Raw genomic sequence first — 23,295 nt, forward strand, 5'->3', positions numbered from 1 at the left:
AACTCTTTCTGTGTACAGAGGCTTATAACCAGGTGCGATAACGCTAGCATCGCGCTAATGCTAGCGCCGCATCACCGCATTAACCGCAGGGTTGAAAGCGTGTGAAAAAATGCTTGTAGGCCGGAAATTACGGTATTTGTGGCGCTTTGACCTTTTAATGAAACCTGTAAGATTGCGGTGGATTATTGACAGGTGTAACTTCATAAATCTCGCTGCAAGGGCTTTCAAAATAATCTTCATATCTACATTAATCAGTGATAAGGGGTAATAATTAGTTGGGAGACCGTGGTCCTTGTTTGGATTTAGTAGTCATTTGATTGTAGTCGTGTCTATATGGCTACTGATAATCTCTAAAGACTTTGGGCAAAGTTTATTTTAATACTATTTTTTTTTTTTGTTAAAGGGACTGTCAATGTTAATGTTCCCAATGCATTTTGATGCCTGCAAATGACGCACATTTGGTAGCTGAGAACACAAAACTTAACATGTTGGGGCAACTGCTTCCCCTCTGTGTCGCAGCACTTTGGGATCATTTCCATTACCGCTCTATTCCCAGTGTCGGTGGAAACAACGGCACCAAGCTCATAAAAGAGATGAAAGCCACTTGCAGGCGTGGCTTATTAATTAATGACGACATGCTTGAGAATAGGACAAGGGAAGCGCAGGCTCATGTTCAAAGTGGCGTTGATTTGTCTTGATCGGTGGCAGTGAGTCGTTGCTGCAGTCGTCACGGTGATCAAAGGCCCAACTTGACAATTTTTTATTAACCTATGAAAAAAAAATACTTGTATTTTGGATGCCGCTAGAAATTTAATAACTTTAGCCCCAAAGTATGTCATGATTAACATCATTTTGCATTTTCTTGACATGACTATGACATCGCACAAGCACTGAAAATAACCCACAGTCAAAAAAATATCCTACAACATGGGTCATGCATAGACAGAAGTGTGGGCAAAGTACTGCAAGTAAGTAAGTACATAAAACAAGAACAGGGGTGCATTTGGGCATGCAACGTCTTGCCTGTTACTCATGATGACTATCCACATGTGACAGTTAAAATAAAAATAACGTGCCGAAAAATAATCCAGAGTCAAAGGCGTTGGGACATGCGTAGGCAAAAGCATAATGTACTTGTCACCTTCTTGCCAAATTATTCATGATAAACTGTCATCATGCACAATAGAAATAAACAACAAGCAGAAATAATTCACCGCCTAAAAAAAAGTCCATGGCACGCTCAGTAATGCATATGTACCATGTATGATTAATACTAAATGATTTTGCCAGTTGCCAACTAATGGGAATAAAAAGATAACCACACGATAATTACTGATGAAGACATTTGATAAGGGATCATTGCTAGAATGTCCATCTAACCTGTTATTGAGACTTGCGGACACCAAATTTGCTGTAGATGTAATGAAAGGCAACACTGAATTAAGCATTAAGAACTTCTTTGTAGTCCATGGCCGTGAATAAAAGTTTTGTGTTCGCAGTTCCAAGCCTTGCGTCACTGAATTCAACAAATGATAACAACAAAGTGAAATTGAGTTGGCTCAGCAGGGTACTATTGATTCCTTCGCAGTCCAGGCGGTGAATTCCAAGCAGGTCAAGGTTTTGAGCAGATGCTTGAATAATCCACAGGATGTGTTCCGCTAAAGATGAACATTTAATGAGTGACTAAGTGCATTGCAGTGGAGAAACTAGGCCGAGGTGACAATACTCAAAGGCTTTGAATAAGCAAGCTCATCTCAAGCATTTTGAGTTGGCGTCATACTTTAATGACTTACTGTACTGTATGTAGAGCTATTTACACACTGGGGATATAACGGTAGATGCTTCTGGATTCAGATTTTTCAGTATGGAACAGAGGCATTACCACATGGGATGTATTAGATTGGGGTTAGGATATCTGTGTACTGGTCTGTAAACAAACACACTACAGCTCAGCTTTTGGTAAGTGGACGTCATGGGTAGCAATATGCGTTTGCATTTTGTCAAATTTTGAAAACTGCAACATGGCTATGCGATTATCTTACCCTAACCCTACAGCGAATGCCTTTAACTCATGATTCATTCATTTCTTAAAAATCAGAAAGGCTTTCTGAAAATGAAGATTTCACTTTTCTAAATAAAAGACAAACTGTTGATGTTAAACTTCCAACAAAAAAGACAAACTCGTGATGCTACAATTCCCTAAAATGAAGACAAATTGTTTACGTTGCACTTATTTGTTGTCGTCTTTCCTAAAAAGCTTTAAATAAAAAAAAACTTTCACAAAAAAAGACAACCTGTTGATGTTGCACAATCCTAAAAAGAGGATATTTTTTGCTGATGTACTTTCCTGAAAAGATTTTAGCTGTAACTATATAGTTTAGTCATTTTTTTTTTTAATTGTCTTGTGTAAATTTTTCTGGAGAATCTTGTTCTTTAGGTTGGATGTTTTTAGTTCCATTGCAATTATCAATGAATGTGTTCATAGTCACAAAAGAAGCACTTAAATATATTTCCTTTTTGATTTCACTAGACGGGTAGGTTTTAGCAGGAAGCAGACTGATTATCTTTTCTTTAATTAATTTAAGACATTTGCAAACATCTGCTTTTACTTTGTAAAGCACCGTCTGTACTATGTATGTACTGCATGTATGGATGTACGTCTATCTATTCTTCAAATGCAGTTCAGCTTGGGTTTGTACACAGTCCATATGTACCATCAATAGCTAAATTTTCTGACACCGTTCGTAGAACTGCGTTGAATTTATTGGACCAACTCATATCATTAGTTGTACCTTATAGCAGGACCACTGATTGTTCATAATGATCAAGTTTACTGACACTTGCTGTCTGTTGCTTGCATTTGTTTCTCCTTTTAACTTAAATACATTCAGAATTACAGACATTTCAATGTTGATACAGTAAATACATAAATTATTCATCCAGCTATCCGTCCATCCATCCATTTTTGATACCACAAACCCACAACAGGGTCATGGGTGAGCTGGAGCCCATCACAGCTGATTTTTGGTGAAAGAAATGGGGTACACAATTGATTGGTTGCCAACCATTTGTAGCACACAAACAAGTTTTGACACTCACATTCACAGCTGTGGACAATTTAGTCTCCCCTGTGAATCGAAAGCCGTGTCTTGGGAATGTTACAGGAAGCTGGAGTACAAGTACAAACTTCATGCAGAGATTTGAACTTTGAACCTTCCAACTGTGAGGGATGGCTACATCACCTTGTTTAAACTATAGCCTAATTATAAAAAGTTGTTTGCTAATTCTTGATTGTGTGATTCCAGCTCAACGAAGCGTTGCACCCTGAGACAAACTCCCAAGTACCATCAATGTGATTGTAATGTAATTAAAGTGAACGCTAATTCTCCCCAAGCAGATGCATTCAATCAGCGTGCAATTAACACCGGCACATCACACCTGAGTGACAAAGTGTAAAATTGCCCAAGGGCAGGATTTTAAGCGGCAGGGACTTCGGCGTTGACCCGACACAACATTACGTGATTAACAAAGCAAAGCAAATTTATTTCGATAGCGTATTTCATACACAAGGTAACTCAATGTGCTTTACATGATGAAACAAATTAAAATACAAAATTAAAAACATTTGAAAATAAAAGTACAATTAAAGCAACGGTGGCGCAACTAGTTAGAGCGGTGGCCTGACTGTTCTGAGGACCGGGATGCAATAGTGGAGCCGCCTGTGTGGAGTTTGCATGTTCTCCCCGTGCCTGTTTGTTTTCTCTGATCACTCCGGTTTCCTTCCACATCCCAAAAACATGCATTCATTGAAGACTTAATTGCCCTGAGGTGTGATGTGCGTGTGACTGTCGTCTTGCCTCTATGTGGTCTGCGAATGGCTGGCAACCAGTTCAGGGTGTACCCCACCTCTTGCCTGTTTATTGCTGGGATAGGCTGGGAGAAAAGTGGAAGTACTCTAAAAGCATGAGGAAAAAAAGTTTTTAATCTGGATCTGAAAACATTCACACTTGCGGGTGATGTCACCTCTGTTAGCAACTCATTCCATTTTTTTTGCAGCATAATAGCTAAATGCTGAGTCACCACGTTTGCGTTAAACTCTTCACTCCACCATTTGACTTGAGTCGGTTGTTACAGAGCCCGACACCAAGTCCTGTCTCCCCTGAAACTTTTAAAGTGTTATCTTGCATGTCACATTTCTTTCTAATCATGTCCACATTCTTTGTGTTCTCGTGAAATCATAAAAGAAGTGGCGATAGCACGATTGTGTCAAAAGCACACATGTATCAGATTGGACCTTTGATGCCAATGACTACAGCCGAATTAGGCCCATGTACTGCATTGTCAAGTAACAATAGTTTTTGCTTGCAGATTCTGCAAACCAGAAAACTAATAGAAGAGGCTTCTTGCTGACTTCAATATTTCCCCCTCAGAGCTTTGTCTGATCTTAATAAAACAAACAAAAATGCTTGTTTAATCATTAATTACAGTGCAATACTCATGAGAACCATCCATATTTGGTCACAAAAAAATGTGTTGCATAAGATACGTGGCACTTAGCTTCCCTTGGAGTTTGGATGCCATTTTTGCACAGCTCAAACTTTGATGCCATGTGTTCTGCCCACATTCGATGACGTAAGCAAAAAAAGCTTCTAATTTAGCATAGCCCATCTTTCTAGAATACTTGGTAGAATTCCAGAGCAGAAGTTCAGGAAAGTAACGGATCAGGCCGATAAAATCAGCCTAAAGTCTACAAATAATTCAAATACAAGGTCTGACAGTCTTTCCGAGCCTTATTGAACTTAGAAAGAAACAAAAACTGATTCTGGTTGCACTGGATTTTCTCTGAACTCCAGCAGCTGTGACATCGTACACTACATGAAAGTAGATCCCAGCTTTTACAATTCGGTGCTGGCGGTCCCAATAGATCACAATCAACATAAAAGAAACAAATGGGCTATTTACCCCTGGCAAGACAGTCAAAAAGTGTGGCGTCCCTCAAGGTTTGAGGGCGCATTAATAGCCGCTTCCTCAGCAATAATTCATGAAGCCAGCAGCGATAAATCCTGAACCATTTTGTCTATAATGCAAATTATATACACATCCAGCTGACCTCCATTCATTTCGAGATGTTTCAGTCAACGCGGCCAGTCCAAGTCCCTCAAGAGGGAAGTTTATTATAGCTGTCATTTGTACATTGTATAGTAGTTCATAGATGGATGGCCACAGCCGACCAAAAATGCAACTTCATTAGTCATCAGTTTGCAATTTAGCTGAATAGGATTTCTCAGGATGAATTGAAAGTTATAAAGACAAGTGTCGATCCCCCCCCCCCTCAAAAAAACACAACCTTCAATGGTGAGTCTACATTCTTTGCAGCATTTGTGTGTCCACATGAAACTGTGCATTGCAACAAACTGAAATTATGCGTAGGTCAAAAATTATGTCAACATAACTAATACAGCTGGAAGGTTTTCTTCTTCAATTTTGCGAGATCAGGCTTGATCATGTCAGATATCGTGATCAGCGGTGCAATATAATCTTTATGTGGGCGGTGTTCTGTGTTGATATTATTGGAGCAGACCACACACAATATGACCAAAACTGCTAAAACGGCAGATTTATGATTTCATTGATATGAATAGAGTTTTATTCGGACATTACAATCATCCACAGAATTCCAAGGACACACTAAATAATAAATAGGGTGATTTGATAAAACTGACTGAAAGCAAAACCTTGAGTCTCTTAGTCTAATTTTGTGCAGATTAGATTTTTCCTTTTCTTGGCATCTTCCTTTGATGTGGCTCCATCCACCTAAATACAGTCATTTAGACCAGGTTTTTTGGTACTTGTCTCAGAGTGACATTTCTGTCAGCATCTCCTTTAGTTTGTACTTCTACAACTATTATTCGTTAGTTATGTACGTTTTTAGTCTCCCTTTCTCCTCGAATGTAAGATAAAACGTTTGTTATTAAATTGATCATACGCCACCTTTCACGTGTCTGATTTCGGATTCCAAATTGGGTTGATGCCGCATAACGGACATCAGTATTATTGTAAACAGCTTGTTTATGTGTGAATGGACATGCCAACATTGAGCCAATTACCTGTTCACAGAAAGCATATACACCATTAATGTTCCCACAGCACTTAAACACCCCGTTTCACACCAACTCAAAGAAAAGGAAAAAAAAGCGTCAAACCACTGGGGTATAAAGCGACTAAAAATACCCAAAAATGCAGTTTGAACTGTGCCGTGGAGCAGAGCACAGGAGGTGGGATTGAAAAATAAACGAGAATGCTTTCCCCAACAACAAATATTGATCTGTACAGTCAGGTACGTGTGTGGTGTTTGCATCTGGCTCCACACACACACACACAAAACAAAGTTTGGACACACATGGAAGCGACACTTTGAGAGCGAACTCCCTCCGATGCGCTAAACTGCACGTCTGAATCATCCGGCGCGAGCGCCATCTGTCACATCAACACGTCAGCCTCCGCGGGCTCGTCTGGTTCCGCGTCAACCACGCCGACGGTGACCTTTCGGAGCATCAGCACAGGCAGAACGGCGAGAGAGCGTGGAGGAAGTGGCATTGATGCGGATTAACGCAAGCGGCTGGATACAAAATCCATACTGCTCTAAAGTTTGGAATGAAGGGAAACAAACAAATGCATGCGGACAGCAAATACAAATAAAGTCACCGCATTGCTGAACAGGAAGTGTGGTCAGCAACGGTGGCACGATGGACGACTCGTTAGCACATCTGTCACACAGTTCTGAGGACCGGGGTCTAAATCCTGGCCCCCGGCCCTGTAGAGTTGGCATGTTCTCCCCATGCCTGTGTGGGTTTTCTATGGGTATTCCAGTCTTTGGACAGAACAATAATTACAGCTCAGGGTTATAATAGTTATGGATTGTCTGCATTTACAAGTTTTTGAGATTTTATTTTTTCAAATTTGCTTCGTTTTTAGTTTAGTTTTCGTTAGTTTCAGTATTTATTGGGGGGGGGGGTACTTGTAAAGTGTGAGATAAAAAAATACAAAAAGAAATGTGTAAAGAAAATTCAAAAAATACAATTTGAAAGAAATGCATTAACTTACTAACAGATGAACACAAATCAAATAAATGTTTTAATATTCAAAAAAATGTGTGTGTAGTGCATAATACTGTACTCCCTCTAAGATTAAATGACTCGCAATGTACAGTAAATCCATTCATGACACATGCTGTAGTACACACAGAAAAATCAAGTTCCCATTTCCATGTTTTCCTTTTTGTTAATTTGCAAACTTCTCAAGTGAGTCTGAAAATGTATTTCAAGTGCATCCAGTCAGTTTTTCTTTTTTTGAAACCCTGATTGTTGTGACAAATGTTTCAAGTCTTCCTGCTGTTACTTGAGTAGTCCTGTGAAAATGTTCTATTGAGGCAGTACGTAGTTCAATCACCTGCTGTGTCAGAAACACAAATCCCTTGTCAGCTTTCACATCTGACTTTCTTGGCGGGAAATAGTGGCATTTTGGGACTTTCGGCAGATGTCCGTTTCTCTCTTTTGGCTTTTCCTCAAAAGATGAATAACCAAGATGCAGATTCCGTGACAGCACCAGCTAGTCAGTAATCGTCTTGCAATAAAAACAGCTTTGTGGGAAAACTTGCGTTTGGTCTGGCGCCCTGTCAATATAATGGTGCAGCCAGGTGACGTCATTACTAGGGAGACGATAAGTGTACTACAATTCCTAAAGAACTGTTCGACCTTCCTTCCGTGTCCGTTCCTTATGTATCTATTTATCCAAAATACATGAACTTAAAATCAACACTCAACAAATTATTGTTTTTATTTTATTTCGTTTCTGATTTTTTTCTTTTTTAATTGCTAACACAAAAATAGCTGGGAAAAACTCCAGCACGGCTGTGAACCTCGTGGGTATAAGTAGCACAGAAAATGGATGCAAAGTTTTTTTAAAGCACGCTTTTCACAAATTATACTTTAAATCCAGGACCAGTCACTATGACTTTTTGGGCACACATCCTGGACCTTTTGCAAATTCTCACAGCAGAAGAAGCTGACTGGGGAGGACTGCACTTGAAGCTGGCCCAAGATGGAAGTCGAAAAATAGTTGGGAATTTACCATTTTTCTGTTCACCATTTTACCACTGCGTATTACTCTTAATTTTTCTAACAGTAATCTCTATCTATCTTTATCCCAAAATAAATACACACGCATATGCATATATGTATAGTTCTTAGTAATAATACTGTAGTATTTTCATAAATCACACACTAAATTACATAATGTGCTCGGAAAGAGAGTGTCTGATCCCCCTTCCTCATTTTTGCCGCCAAGGCTGCCGAACAGGTGGGCGACAGTCCGTAACCACGGAAACAAAGCCCTCGTAGCTATAAAGCAACGCCGGCAGCTAATCCATTTTGCATGTGGTGCGGTCTTTATTTAATACCTCATTCATTAAATTAATAGACAAATAATTTATTCCAGCAGTTTTAAAAATAACATACATTATAAAAACGATTTATGACGTAGTTAAGTCTAAATAAAACAAAGAATGTGTAATTTATTTATTCATGTATTTATTATGATAAAAAAGTGGTTTATTGAATGCATTATAATTATTATTATTGTTGTTATCTTCAGCCTCATGGTTATTATTATCATCGTGTGTGTTCAAATAGAATGTTTACAGTCAGTGTTTCTGTATGCTGCCGAGATGCGCAGGTACCCTTTATCCCTCCTGGATGCCCCCCCCTCCCCCCCGAATCAAATACCAAGCTTCTATTTCCACACCTCACAGCTCTGATGGTTATGATGCTTGCACATGAAAGCCGATGTGAAGAACATTTATGCTGTCGTCTTGTTGTGCGTTACCATTACATCATAAACACTGCTTTAACGCATGGTAAACTCATAAAATTAAAAAAGTGTGTACCGCATGAAGCCTTCAGGCAAGAAAACAGTGACGACTTACGATTCCGGTGCTTTTTAAGAAACAATAGCGTGGGCATTTCTGCATTTTTTGTGTTGTTTTTTCTTCTCTTTTTGAGTGCTTTAAAATGCACCTTTTATATTGTTTTGTATGGACAGGGTTAAATAAAGTGCTATCATTTGTAGTTGTTTACAGTTATGTCGTGTGAAGTTGTGTATTTGCTGCTGGTCTTAGTGGTAATCTGTCACCCTTACTCAGAATAGTTGGTGTGATGTAGCATATTAATATCACTTGAGGCCAGTTGAAGTAATGCTAGTTGATCCGTGCAGTGCCTCCATGCATCCAATGCACATGTACAATAACATCATCAAATCAATTGGAATCAATGAAGGAAAAACTTGGACATCAAACTAACAATGCCAAGGTGTCATTAACTTTGGAACCTGTTTCTCAACTAATGAAATTGTTTTAAAGGAGAAAGATTATTATGCTTTTTTTTTTTTTACCCCTGTATCAAACCATTTCTATGTCTGAATAAAAGTTCTCTGACATACATTCATGTATCATACAATTTATCCTCACGAGGGTCACAGGTGTGCTGGAGCCAATCCCAGCTGACTCTGGGCGAGAGGCAAGGTACACCTCGGACTGGTTTTCAGCCAATCGCAGGGCACACGAAACACAGGACCATTCACACTCACATTCACACCTGCAGGCTATTTCGAGTCCTCCATTATCCTACCATGCATGTTTTTGGAATGTTTGAGGAAACCAGCATACCTGGAGGAAAAACTACGCAGGCAAGGGGAGAAGATGCAAACTCCACACAGTCAAAGCCAAATTTGAACCTGGGTCCTCAGAACTGTGAAGTACATGTGCAGACCAGTCGCCAACAATGCCGCCTTCTGGGACGTTGTTTAGTAAACATACACAAAGAAAAACTAATTACAACACACTAAGCATAGAAATTCAATCTGACGAACTCAATGCACTCAAAGAGTGCCATGTTCAGAGAAGCAGAGCGAGGTCCATTTTCAAATTTACGAAGAAGCATGACGGCTATTGGCAGGGATACGTCAGTGCGTCTGGCATAATAAATGTGTCAATGTGCCTGTAAACGTCTTGTCCTGCCCGATGCCCCAGCCGCTCTGTCTCATCAGTCAGAGAGGCAGGAGTGTGCTCACCCACTCCCAGTGTGGCATTCTGACTAACCGAATGGCAAACTCGAGCGTTGCTCTACGTTTGCAAGCATTTTGGAGTGCTGTGTGAATTTCCAAACATAACATAAATATCTCTGTGTCACACTGTAATTCAAATGTTTCTGGCTTGGGGGCAGTTCAGCCTCAGTCAAACGAGGACAGCTTTTGATTTGTTTCTTGAATGGCGCTTGCACAAGGCCACTACTGCCTAATTTAACCATAAAAATTCATGGGCAGTGAAACGCTCTTTGGTGGTTGTTATGTAAGTTCCTGCCATTTTTAACATCTTGGTTAGGATCGCGGGGCGTCTTCGGGCAAATAGGAGACTACACCCTGAAGTAGTCTCTGGTCGGTCGCAGGGTAGACACGGACAGCCATTCGCACCCACATTCTCACAGTCTCTGAGTGAGAAGCAAATGTACTGCTACGACATTCTTGACCTAAATTACAAAATGTTGGTTTCTAATACATGACAACATGTAGTAAAATATTTAAATAAATATTTACATAATGGAACAGTGGCCTCACAGTTCTGACGTCGGGGCTCAAATCCCGGCCCCGCCTGTGTGGAGTTTGCATCTTTGTGGGTTTTCTCTGGGCACGCCGGTTTCCTCCCACATCCCAAAAACAAGGACTGATTGGAGACTCTAAATTGCTCCTAGGTGTTATTGTGAGTGCGGCTGTTGTCTCTCTGTTGTCTGAATGGCTGACAACCATTTTAGAGTGAACCCCACCTCCTGCCCAATGATAGCTGGGATTGGCTCCAGGACTCCCATGACCCTTCTGAGGATGATTCAGAAAATGGATGGATGGATAGATATTTACACACCGTATATATTTCCTGTATAATTAAAAAAAAGACAAAATATATTAAAAATGAATACAAATAAAATGTTGACATTTTCACTTTGAAACTTTTTTTGTATTATTTCCTAAATGTTTTGTTGTGTCTTCTTTGGTTCCCCATGAGCTAAATACTAGCCGAAAATGACACGGTCAATACACCCACAGTATCGCCCCCTAGAAAATCAGTGATTAAATATACCATGAGAGTAGTCAAAACAAAATTGCCAGACATATCTATACAAACATGATACATGAAAAAGTCTCCAGGACCTATTCCCGAAATCAACAGGAATGATGGTTATGAAAAATTCCCATCACAGAAAATTCTCGAACATTTTTTGGATTTTTAATCTAATGTGGGTTTACCAAGGCATCATAATTGGATGATAATTTCACATCTTGGCCAGGAAATCCCAACCGCTACACCGCTCAAGTGATCTCTAGATTCCCAGCTAATAGGGACAGGGACCGAGCTCTGCCACAAATAGTGTATTTTGAAAGGGGGGTTGTAATTGCTGTCAATGCCACAATATGGCAGTAAATCACTTCAAGTGGAGAGGATCACAAATAATCACAAAAATATCATGAATCTAGCACAGGGGTGGCCAAACACTCACTGATGATGTGCCACATTTTTGACTGTGTTACAGGAAAGAGCTACATCATACAGATGAACATTGTTCCCTCCTCTCTCACATATTGTAAATGTCACACACCAACATGATAACAAAAAAATAATCACCTCCTAAAGAGTACCAAGACCACAGGCCAGTAATAAAAAAATAAATAAAATTGTGTGCTCTCTCACACAGACACATTACCAGTTCAACCAAGTCTTGCCTTTTAAGGCACAATTGTCCTCTAATGCAACACTAGAGTACTCAAATGATTGGAGGTCTGAGTGCAACTGTGGATCAATAGCCATGGTATGTCTGATACTCTCTGTTCAACAGTGTGACGGGACACGTGAAGGTCTGATACCATTTGTTTAACATTTAAGATTATGTTGTCCACAGATCACCATGGGAATGGAAAACTTCAAGCTATTCGAGAGCCTTGGGGGTTGCTTATCCCTGGTTCATTAATTTATCAATCAAGCAATCAAGCAAGTAGATCAAAGGTGTCAAACTCAAGGACTGGGGGCCAGATCTTGCCCGCCATATGATTTTATTTGGCCCGCAAAGCCAAATCTTGAGTGTCAATTTCCATGAGTCTAGTAAAAATCTGTACCAAATTTCAAATTGTCATATATCATAGATGATAAAGTTGGGATATTACAAGCAATTTTATGTCAACAAACATGAATAGTTGAAAAACATATTACCCTTGGTTTCTGATTCCAAAACTATTTCATAAATTGTTGATGTAAATATGATGAGATGATTAAATATTTTGTTCCACAGTCATAAAGGCCCTCTGAGGGAAACTGGAACAACAATGTGGCCAGCGAGAAAAATTAGTTTGACACCCCTGAAGTAGATGATCATGAACCAAAGGTACATACAGCGCCATGTGAAAGTATTTGGCCCCTTTGAACATTTCAACCTTTCGCCACATTTCAGGCTTCAGACATAAAGATATAAAATTTTCATTTTTTGTCAAGAATCAACAAGTGGAACATAATTGTGAAGTGTAACAAAATTTATTGGCTATTTTCTACTTTTTTAACAAATAAAAAACTGAAAAGTGGGGTGTGCAATATTATTCAGCCCCTTTACTTTCAGTGCAGCAAACTCACTCTAGAAGTACATTGAGGATCTCTGAATGATCCAATGTTGACTGATGATGATAAAAAGAATCCAGCTGTGTGTAATCACGTCTCCATATAAATGCACCTGCTCTGTGAAAGTCTCAGGGTTCTGTTTAAAGTGCACAGAGCATCGTGAAAACCAAGGAACACACCAGGCAGGTCCGAGATACTGTTGTGGAGAGGTTTAAGCCGGATTTGGATACAAAAGGTTTCCCATCCTTTAGACATCTCAAGGAGCACTCTGCAAGCAATCATATTGAAATGGAAGGAGTATCAGACCACTGCAAATCTACCAAGACCCGACCGTCCCTTAAACTTCCACTTCGGAGAAGGAGAAGACTGATTAGGGATGCAGCCAAGATGCCCATGATCACTCTGGATGAACTGCAGAGATGTATAGCTGAGCTGGCAGAGTCTGTCCGTAGCACAACAATCAGTCGTACACTGTACAAATCTGGGATTCATGGAAGAGTGGCAACAAGAAAGCCATTTCTCAAAAATATCCATAAAAAGTCGCATTTAAAGTTTGGGAGACATACCAAACATGTGGAAGGAGGTGCTCTGGTCAGATGAAATCAAAATCGAACTTTTTGGCCACAATGCAAAATGATATGTTTGCCGTAAAAGCAAGACAGCTCATCCCCCTGAACACACCATCCCCACAAACATGGTGGTGGCAGCCTCATGGTTTGGGCCTGCTTTTCTTCAGGAGGGACAGGGAAGATGGTTCAAATTGATGGGAAGATGAATGGAGCCAAATACAGGACCATTCTGGAAGAAAACCTGTTGGAGTCTGAAAAAGACCTGAGACTGGGACGAAAATTTATCTTCCAACAGGACACTGATCCAAAACATAATGCCAAATCTACAGTGGAATGGTTGACAAATAAATGTATCCAGGTGTTAGAATAGCCAAATCAAAGTCCAGACCTGAATCCAATCGAGAATCGGTGGGCAGAGCTGAAGACTGCTGTTCACAAACGCTCTCCATCCAACCTCACTGAGATTGAGCTGTTTTGAGAAAGGGGAAAGAATTTCACTCTCTCGATGTGCAAAAGTGATAGAGACATACCCCAAGCGACTTAGAGCTCTAATTGCAGCAAAAGGTGGTGCTAAAAAGTATCAATACAAGAGGGCCAAATAATATTGCACGCCCCACTTTTCAGGTTTTTATGTGTTAGAAGAATTTCGTTCCACTTTACGATTGTATCCCACTTGTTGTTGATTCTTGAAAAAATTTTGAATTTTATGTCTTTATGTTTGAAGCCTGAAATGTGGTGAAAGGTTGAAAAGTTCAAGGGGGCTGAATACTTTCACAAGGCACTGTAACTACATTTACGATTAGTAACCGGGGCTCATTAGCAAGCATCCAATCCAAAATAACGTTATCACAAACTGACGTGACATGGCACATTGAAAAATTTGCGCAGAAACACTGTGCACGAGCCATCATGAAGGATCTTTTGACATTTACAGTAAACACAAAAAAGCTTGTGATCGTGGACAAACAGTAAGTCAAAGTAGACTACTTGCACCACCCGTAGCTTCATCAGGACTCCGTAGACAAAAACAAACTTTCATTTTCACTGCGAATGTTCACGAGACCCTTATAAGGACAAAGCAAGTCATCTCAAAAACAGGTAATCACGTAGACAAAAAAGAACCATCAAAGAATTAAATCTAAGAACAAAAATACCAAGAGTCCATAAAATGATCCCAAAATCACAGGTTGACTGTAGTACCAACTATGTTGCTAAGCAGCAGTGATAGCCCAAGCATTCATGGGCCACTATGCAGAATTTGAAATTTGAAAGCCCTCCTCTAACCATGTTTATACAGTATGTTTAGTTTTAAAAAGATGCTCAGACATTTTGGAGGAGCCCTAGTAGCCAGGGGGTCCCAAGCACAGCAAAGTTTGCTTTGGCCTGGCTCTGCTGAGTGTAGAGCACAACAAGGGTCCAGGTGAGTCCCTGCCTGGTGATGTCATAGCTGACTGAATTGAGACTAAAATCCTCCCTTCCTTCTTCAAACCTTGAATCAGTATTAAACTTCCGGAGACATTACCTGGAGACCCCCAAATGTACGCCTCTTCTGGTAAAAGAAAATCACTTGAAAACTCAAAAACGGAGGATCAAACTTTTCATGCGGAATCAATTTGTGCTTGTAGCATCGCAAGGTCAAACTTGAACAGCAGAGCAAAAGAAAAAGCCCTGCCAAATTAAACTCCTCAAGGTCACGCAGCTCCCACCTTCAAAAGCTGCCAGCAGTTGCATCCTCTGAAGACAACAAGAATCCAGCAGTGAGAGTGAAGGCGAAGATCACTTCTAAACACAGGGCGGTGTTAAAGAGGGACGAGAACCCCTAATCAAGCTGATTTTTGATAATGAGGCCTGATGAAATGTTTGTTTCCAAGCACTTGGATTCCATCATTGAGCAATGTTACTTTTTGAAGTTAGACATGCTTTTCACCTCTGTCATGGAATATGATACTTTTGATCAGATCTTTTTTTTTTTGGCAACGCAGCATGCAGGTCGTTGCCCAAGGCCATTTTGCACCCTTTGTTTCATCTACCGATCAAAACTTGTATGACTGTAGTCAAGAGTGGTGAGCACATCCGTCTGTCAGTTGAGCTTGGGAGTTTGAATCTAGGCTCCGGTATTCATGTGTAGAGTTTCGATGACCTGTGTGTTTTGTCCGGGTTGTACGACTTCCTCCCACGTTCCAAAAATATTGGTTGTATTTGTTTCAGGCTGTATATTGTCTGAAGATGTGAACGTTAATGTAAATGTAAGTGCTTGTTTCTGTCTACAATATGTGAGCCCTGTGAATGACTGCCCACTGGATGGATGGATGGATGGATGGATGATGGATGGACGGTAGAGGGGCCAAGCCCCGCCGTGAATAGCAAAAAATGGAAAGCAATTGACACCCCAAAATGTATAATCGCCTATATTAATAATTTAAACTACAAATATACAAATAACTACAACCCCGAAAACAACACTTAGTATTTCAAACTAATTTTACGACATTACCTTGCAAAATAAAAGGCTTAAAAATTCTTTGATTTTGAGAAATTGCACCGGAAGTGTGTGTTTATGCACAAATGGCGCAGACATGCTGTAGCTTATCTCTTCTGACATAAAATTTCTGTCTCAGTCGAGATCAACTTTCTTCCTTGTCACCAATCGCTTCATTCCAATTGATCCAGGTTTTCTGCACCATCTTGTGGCAATGTGGGACATTACAAAAAGTACACAAAAACATTGACGAGGTGACTTTTTCAGTTAATAGCAGAGTACAGGCTTTCTAAAAAAAAAACCTGAATTGGCGAATAGCTGACAATATTTCACTAGAACTGTATTCCATACATCAGAGTTGTATCATCTCTTACATTGCAAGGAAAATACAAAAATGGCGATTTGTGGTGTTTTTGACAAAAATCCATACCATAGTTCCAAAACCACCTTCAGCTCTTTCATTCAATTGTATCACTTTCCTTTCAAATGCAATTAGGTCAGCTGTTATTCTGTAAAACTAATTTTCTGCACTTTAAATCATAAGAAAGCATCACAAAATGTTCAGAGAAATGCTTGCCTCCAATGGAGTGGCTGAAGTTATGTACTCAGAAAAAAAGATTTTCCAAATGCTGAATTAACACCGATTTAAGATGATCCAATTCAAAGATCTCGTAAAGTGTTCATTCAAATTTCAGAAGGTATTTATTAGTTTAGTTCTTTTTTTTTCCACGGACTGATTCATAGCATTATGACTTTATTCTTCAAAGATTTTTTTCTCTTAATATCGCTACTTTTTCCTCATAACCTTATGACTCTTCTGATATTATTAAAATTTCCCCACAATAGTATGACTTAATTCCCAGGTTGTGTTTTTTTATTTTTATTTTCCTTAACTATGTCTCTTGGAACAGTAGGACTTTCTTAGAAAACACTTTTTTCTAGTTGTATAATCTTTATTCTCAAATTATGTGCACTCCTTTAGTGGCAGGGTGAGAAGCTCGGTCATTCGGGAGGGGCTCAGAGTAGAGCCGGTTCTCCTTCTCATTGAGAGGAACCAGATGAGGTGGCTGGGGCATCTTATTTGATGACTCCCAGACGCCTCCTTGGTGAGGCGTTCTGGACACATCCCACTGGGAGGAAACCCCAGTTCAATATGATAAAACTAAACCAAAAATCGGTTTTAGCATCACACCAAAGTAAAGTTATCCATCAACCATTAAATGGATTCCAATGACATTTTTAACTGGCATTCGTGATCTATTTAACAACTTTGGGAAGAGCGCTTTTACCTCCACTGCCAATCCGCAGATTCACATTTAGGATTCTGCATTAAATGTCGCCACTCTTAAATGCCATGACATTTTGGGGAGAGGCCATGTTAGGACGACTAATAACTTTGATAATCCCTCAAGGTATTCCGCAGGGGGGCTACAATGTGGTCACAACATCGTTTTTTTCAGGTCAAGCCATTAGCCCTTGGTGAAATTTACTCCAGCTTAGCCTACTTAAGTAGGAAAGCATAAAATGCAAAATTGACACGAGAGTTGAGCCAGAAAAACATTTCACTCAAATAAAGCCTAACCACAAGTCTACCACAAGTCATGATTTGTAGTAGTTAAAATGAAGTACTACGTAATTTTTACAAAATTTAAAAAAAAAGGAAAACATGTCAATCCATCCATCTATTATCTAAGCTACTTATCCTCACAAGGGTTGCAAGAGTGCCGGAGCCTATCCTAGCTATCTTTGAGCAGGAGGCGGGGTACACTCCTGAACTGGTTGACAACAATGTGTTAAACGACCCATTTTCCTCAGGCTTTGAAGGAGAAACGCATGTTCAACAGGTGTTTTCTTCATCTTTAAATAGGGGCCACTTGATTCACAGCTGTTTTTCGCATCATTGATGATCCCACTCATTAAATGCCACAGTCCTATTTTTCTTTAAACACACCCCTTTCAACAATTTTCTCAATTGCACAGCCTTAAGTGTGTGTATAACTTGAATGCTGCATCGTACTGGTAACTTGTTTGACACGTAGCAATAAAAAATATACTGAAAACATGGATTAATCTGGTTAGTCACATTGGCCTGCTATTATTTTGAATGCTACCGTATAGTCTTTCATAAGCATGGCAAGCCTCCCTTCAGCAAAATCAATGAACAGTTTTTGTAACCTAATATACAGTTTTTGTAAATCAAGACAATTTTACTTTAAACAATAACAGCGTTTCAGGCTTCAATGATCTTAATATAAAGACACGGATTTGTGTGAACATCAAAGAAATGAATTTCTACAATGGACCCAAAGTACATTTTTGTTTTCGTCAAGATTATTATTAGTTTTGAAAAAACCTTCAATTTAAACTCTGATCATGTAAAATTGGACCTTATTTCTCCAAAATTCAAGACCGGTTGCTCTTAAAATCCTCAAAGAACCTTATACAGAGAACCGTTCTTGTGTAAATGAACTGCACAAACGACTCGGAGCACAGGTTACACCTTGACCACATCAAAGACCTTGGCTGGAGTGGGGAGGCCAGCTGCCAATGTTCTGGTGTGGGGGAGTTGGGGGTGGAGGGGTTAGGGTATGGGCATATGGGCATTTTTAAAGCTTCCTATTTCAATATGCACTCATCCCAAGGGGTGTGAAAATCATTCAATCTTTGAATACCACATATACATTTATATACATTTTTAATAAGATGATGCTCAGCGATGGGACGCCCACGCTCATGTATTTCCTAGGTAAGAGGCCCTGATTCACCTGCAGGGTCAACCAGGGCAGCCATTGCATGGAATTAAATGTGCTCAATGACAGACAAATTGAATGAGCGCCGCTTCCTCCCTCTGTTGGCTGTTTAATCACGCAGAGATGAAGAAAAGAAAAAGACTTTTTTTTCCCTCCTTTCAAGCCGGGAGTTTAATTATGACAGCACACCCATTGATCACTTGACACAAATATTAAATAACAATCAAGGTGTTTGTATTGACTTGTAATGGAGAGGACTAAATGACTGATGTCTAAAAATACCTTATCATTATTACCAAAGTGATCCACAGTGTGTTGATTATCGTATGAATCACAATTACACGCTTCAGTGTTCTGTGTAAAACAACAATTACAGTAAGTGTGTGGGTGACACATTGCACTAACAGCTGAACTGATTTTACCGAGTTTAGCCCAAAATGCACATTTGGATGATGGCTGAAATCATTTATTCTTTGTTGTCAAGACCTTAGTTACTATTGTAGATTCAGTCAGTGGTTCATGTCCATAATCCACATGAGACCTATTTGCAACATGAAAAATTGTCATGTTGTTGTTTTCAACACCTTAATAACAGTAATAACAGTGGTTACATTATTTTTTTGTTGGTCTTTTTTTTTTACACTTGTATGAGAGTTCAGAATGTTTGTGAACAAGGTGGCTAAAAGTGTTAAAATCAACCTTAAATAAGATAATATTATGTCATGTTCAAAATTATCCATCAATCCATTTTCTAAACCGCTAATCCTCACGAAGGTCACGGGAGTGCTGGACTCAATCCCAGCTGTCAATGGGCAGGAGGCAGGGTACACCCTGAACTGGTTCACAGTTGTGGCATATCAAGATGCTCATCAGATAAAATTATTATTACACAGGTGTGCCTTAGGCTACTATGAAGAAAGGCCACTCTGAAATGTGTAGTTTTGTTTTATTGTTGAGGTCTGCGGGGACAGAAAACCAGTCAGTATCTGGTGTGACCAGCATTTGCCTCACACAGTGCAACGCATCTACTTTGCATAGAATTGCTCATGTACTGTACATGGAGATAACAGAGTCACCAAAACTGAAAGCACAAGCAATATAGTCTTTTTTTTTTTTTTTGGGGGGGGGGGTCCTTTCTGTTCTCAGACACCGTGGGCATGTCCACTAAATGTGCTGAAATCACACAACCCTCATCTGTCAATCAAATAACTTTAATAAGACTTGGAAACATCTTGCATCTTTCTTATGTCTACACATGATTACACGTTTAAGGGACAAAGATACAGCATATCTGCTGAAACCCTCTGGTGGGTAGAATACATCTGACCTGCTCCTCGCATATCTTGGAAAAGCCCGGTGACAAGGACCCTATCTAAAATTGGCCATGCCAACCCGTAGCTCTGGACTGGCTGCAAAGCGGTCTAGGTTGTGGATAGTCCAATGGAAAGATCTATTCTTGCTAGCTAACGTCAAGGTGAGACTGAGCCGGACAAAAGTGGTGCCTACAAAAGCAAGTAGATTCTTCTGTACTGGTGGAGAAGCGACTCATATCAAGGCATAGCTGGAGCCTGTTTTAGCCACATCCACAAAACTTTGTTGCGTGTCGTGCAATACAACATATACGCCTCATTTCACAGGGTCTCTGATACCATGTAGAAACAATATGGTGCATAAAAAAAAATTGAAGTTCATTCATACTGTTGGACTAAGTTGACAAAGAAGCGAACTTGTAGTGTTTTTCTGCATGATTTCCCGAGTAAGTGCAGACTAATAAGTCTTACGGTTGTTGGGGGAGACAGCGTCACTGTCATGACAAACATGCTTCTGGGCTGCTGGCCATCCTTCGCATGAGACATTTTTGACTGTATCTGTAGTGTATGTGCGTGCCCATTTATTATTCAGGCATGATGGAGTTAGTCTCTCTCTCTTCCTGTCACTTGGTGGGTGTCGCACACTTTGTCTGCACTCCATCATCCATCCGTCTCTTCCTCTGCTCCCTCCTGGGGAACAAGACAACGCTCTACCTCCCTCCCGCTAATCCTCGCAGGCAAAGTGACTCACAAGTTACAGCATTCCTCGCTTTAATGCACTTTAATAGCATTAATGTCTGATTTGGCCTCTTCAGCACCAATAAACTCTGCTTGCATCTTCTGATAATCCGTTTAGGAGGCATTGTTGGTGTGTAGCAAAACACAAAGTCTACAAATCGCCTTTTTTTCACTTTTTATTTTTAAAACAAATTGGCACCAGCCTGATGCATTGTGGCATGGTGAATAAAAACTGTGTGGTTTGGAAAAATGACAAATAATGGGACAATAAAAATATGGTCTTTAACTTGATTGTGATTTGGCGGCACGGTGGTAGACGGTTTAGAACATCTGCCTCACAGTTCTCAGGACTGAGGTTGAAATCTCGGCCGTGTCTGCGTGGGTACGCTCTATGTAGTCTGGTTTCCTCCCACACCCCAAAAACATGCATGGCAGGTTAACTAAATTCTACTTAGGTGTGGATGTGGGTACAAGTTGTTGTTTGTTTATATGTGCCCTGTAATTGGCTGGCAAGTCCGCCTCTTGCCCGAAGATAGCTGGGATAGGCTCCTGCACACTTGTGACCCCAGTGAGGATAAGCAGTACAGAAAATTGATGGATGGATGGATGATTGTGATATATTGGTTTGATTTGCTTATCAACTGTTCAGGCAATTCCTATTGTTATTGCATGTTCCTAAATTCCAGAAACTCCATAAGCCAATATATGCATCTATGGGCAATAGATACAGTGGTGTTAAAAGTATTGGCCCCCTTTGCATATTCCTTTGTTTTTGCATGGTTACTCTACTTTAATATTTATGCTTGTCGAACAAATGTAAATATCACGCATAAACTCAATTGAACTTATAAAGCTATTTTTAAATTATGACTATATTTATTGAAATAAAATACACATTTAAAGTATTCACATGCTGTGTGAAAAGTAATGCCCCCCTAAACTGAACTGGTTAGGCCATCCTCACCAGCAACAACAGACATCAGGTGATTTCTATGAAAGTCAATGAGTCTTTCACATCTCTGTGGAGATATTTTGGCCCACTCTTTGCAGAAAATGTTTGAATTCAGAAAAAAAAAAACTGAGGGTTAATGAATGTGAATGTTTTTTTTTAAGGTCATGGCATGACTTTGGCAAGGTCATTCAGAAGTTGACTTGGTGTGTTTTATAACTTGTGTGTGCTTCGGCATGAGGTCACAAACTGATTGCTAAACATTCTCATTCATGATTTTCTGAGCAGAATTCATGGCTCCATCAATCACACCAGGCTGTACCGGTCCTGAAGGAGCTAAGCAGCCCAAGACCATGACACGACCATCACAATGTTTGACAGGTGGAATGATGTTCTATTTCTGAAATTCTGTGCTACAATTATGCCAGATGTAAAAAGACATACATATTCCAAAAAGCTCAACTTTCCTCTTGTCCACATATAATTCATGTTGGCAGTTTATGGATTATGCTTTTAATATTCTCCCAAAAGTCTTGAGAGCCATTCAGATTTTTTCCCCTTCTTCTACAAAAGTAAGATGGGCCTTTGTTCTTTTTTGGTCAGCAACAGTGTTGCCATTTTTGCCCCAATGTTTTCCTTATTGTTATGTCATGAACACTGACATTAACTGAGGCAAGGGAGGCCTGCAGTTCTTAAGAAGTTGTCCAGAGTTCCTTTGTGGCCTCCTGCATGACTAAGTGCTGTTCTCTCACAGTAATACTTCAAGACGCGCCACTCCTGGGATGGTTCACGAAAGTTCCATGTTTACTCCATGTGAGGTTAACAGGTTCCGTATGCAAGAAAAAATTTAAATAGCTTTTTTTACCCTTTCCAGAGTGAGTCAATTACTCTATTTCACAACTGTTCCGGGATTTCTTTGGTTTACGTCATTTTGTTGCAGCTTTCATAGATTTCTTAACTGACTTGATTTTGTCAGGACTGATTCTACTGAAGTGATTTCTTGATTGAACCGGTCTGGAGGTAATCAGGGTAGGGTGTGATCGGTGAAAATTCTGATTGGCCACAATTCTTGATTTAACAAAGGGGGAAATTACTTATTCACATGGAGCCAGGTAATTGAATGCTTTTTTTTTCCGCTGATAAATGAACCAACCATTTAAAAACAACATTTTAAATTCAGTTGGGTGATATTTGTTTGATATTTACAATGTTTCATGAACTTAAATATTAAAGTGAGAAAACTACACAGAAATATAAGAATCTAAGAAAGAGGGCAATACTTTTTTACTGCAGCGTAGCAACCTGGGATAGTTTTTTTGTTCATGAACTGTTTTTTGTTGGTTTGTAGTTGTCTGGTTAATTCAGCTTTTGTTAATTGTTTTTTTTTTTTTTGTGGGGGGGGGTATTTAGTTTGTTTGGTTGCCCAGTGTCTGTTAATCTCTCCTTTTCCTTAGTCGAAATCTGTAATTTTCAGGTCGGATGAACAAATATTTTTTTTTAACTTGGTTGGTTGGTTGGTTGGTTGGTTGGTTCGATGATGTTTTTTTTTTTTTTTTTTTTAATCGCACCAATGTTCTTGTCTTGTCTTTGTCCAACCTGTCGAACTTCAAAGTTTAAGTATTCCCTGCTGAAGCTACTTTCCCTGCGACCCAACCTGGAGAAGCACTAGAAAATGGATGGATGGATGGATGGATGGATAACATATATGCAGGTATCAAAATCACAACACCACTATCCATGTTGCTGCTTCAAGGTCAGATGAGGAGCAACAGGGGTGTAGGTGAGACTCCT

At 39.7% G+C, this 23,295-nt stretch overlaps 1 protein-coding gene across 3 annotated transcripts in view; it reads right to left on the reverse strand.

The window, feature by feature from the left end:
• Window positions 1-23,295, reverse strand: part of LOC133498198 (carbohydrate sulfotransferase 8-like) — a 213,942-nt gene that overhangs the window by 156,872 nt on the left and 33,775 nt on the right. Inside the window, exon 2 of one of the 3 annotated variants that reach the window (XM_061814748.1) lies at window positions 13,667-13,747. The exons of the other annotated variants lie outside the window; for them this stretch is intronic. The gene's annotated coding sequence lies outside the window, so the exon portion shown is untranslated. The remainder of the gene's footprint in view (window positions 1-13,666; window positions 13,748-23,295) is intronic. 3 annotated transcript variants of the gene reach the window in all.

The sequence above is a fragment of the Syngnathoides biaculeatus genome, chromosome 3 (genome assembly GCF_019802595.1).
Source record: "Syngnathoides biaculeatus isolate LvHL_M chromosome 3, ASM1980259v1, whole genome shotgun sequence".
NCBI lineage: Eukaryota > Metazoa > Chordata > Actinopteri > Syngnathiformes > Syngnathidae > Syngnathoides > Syngnathoides biaculeatus.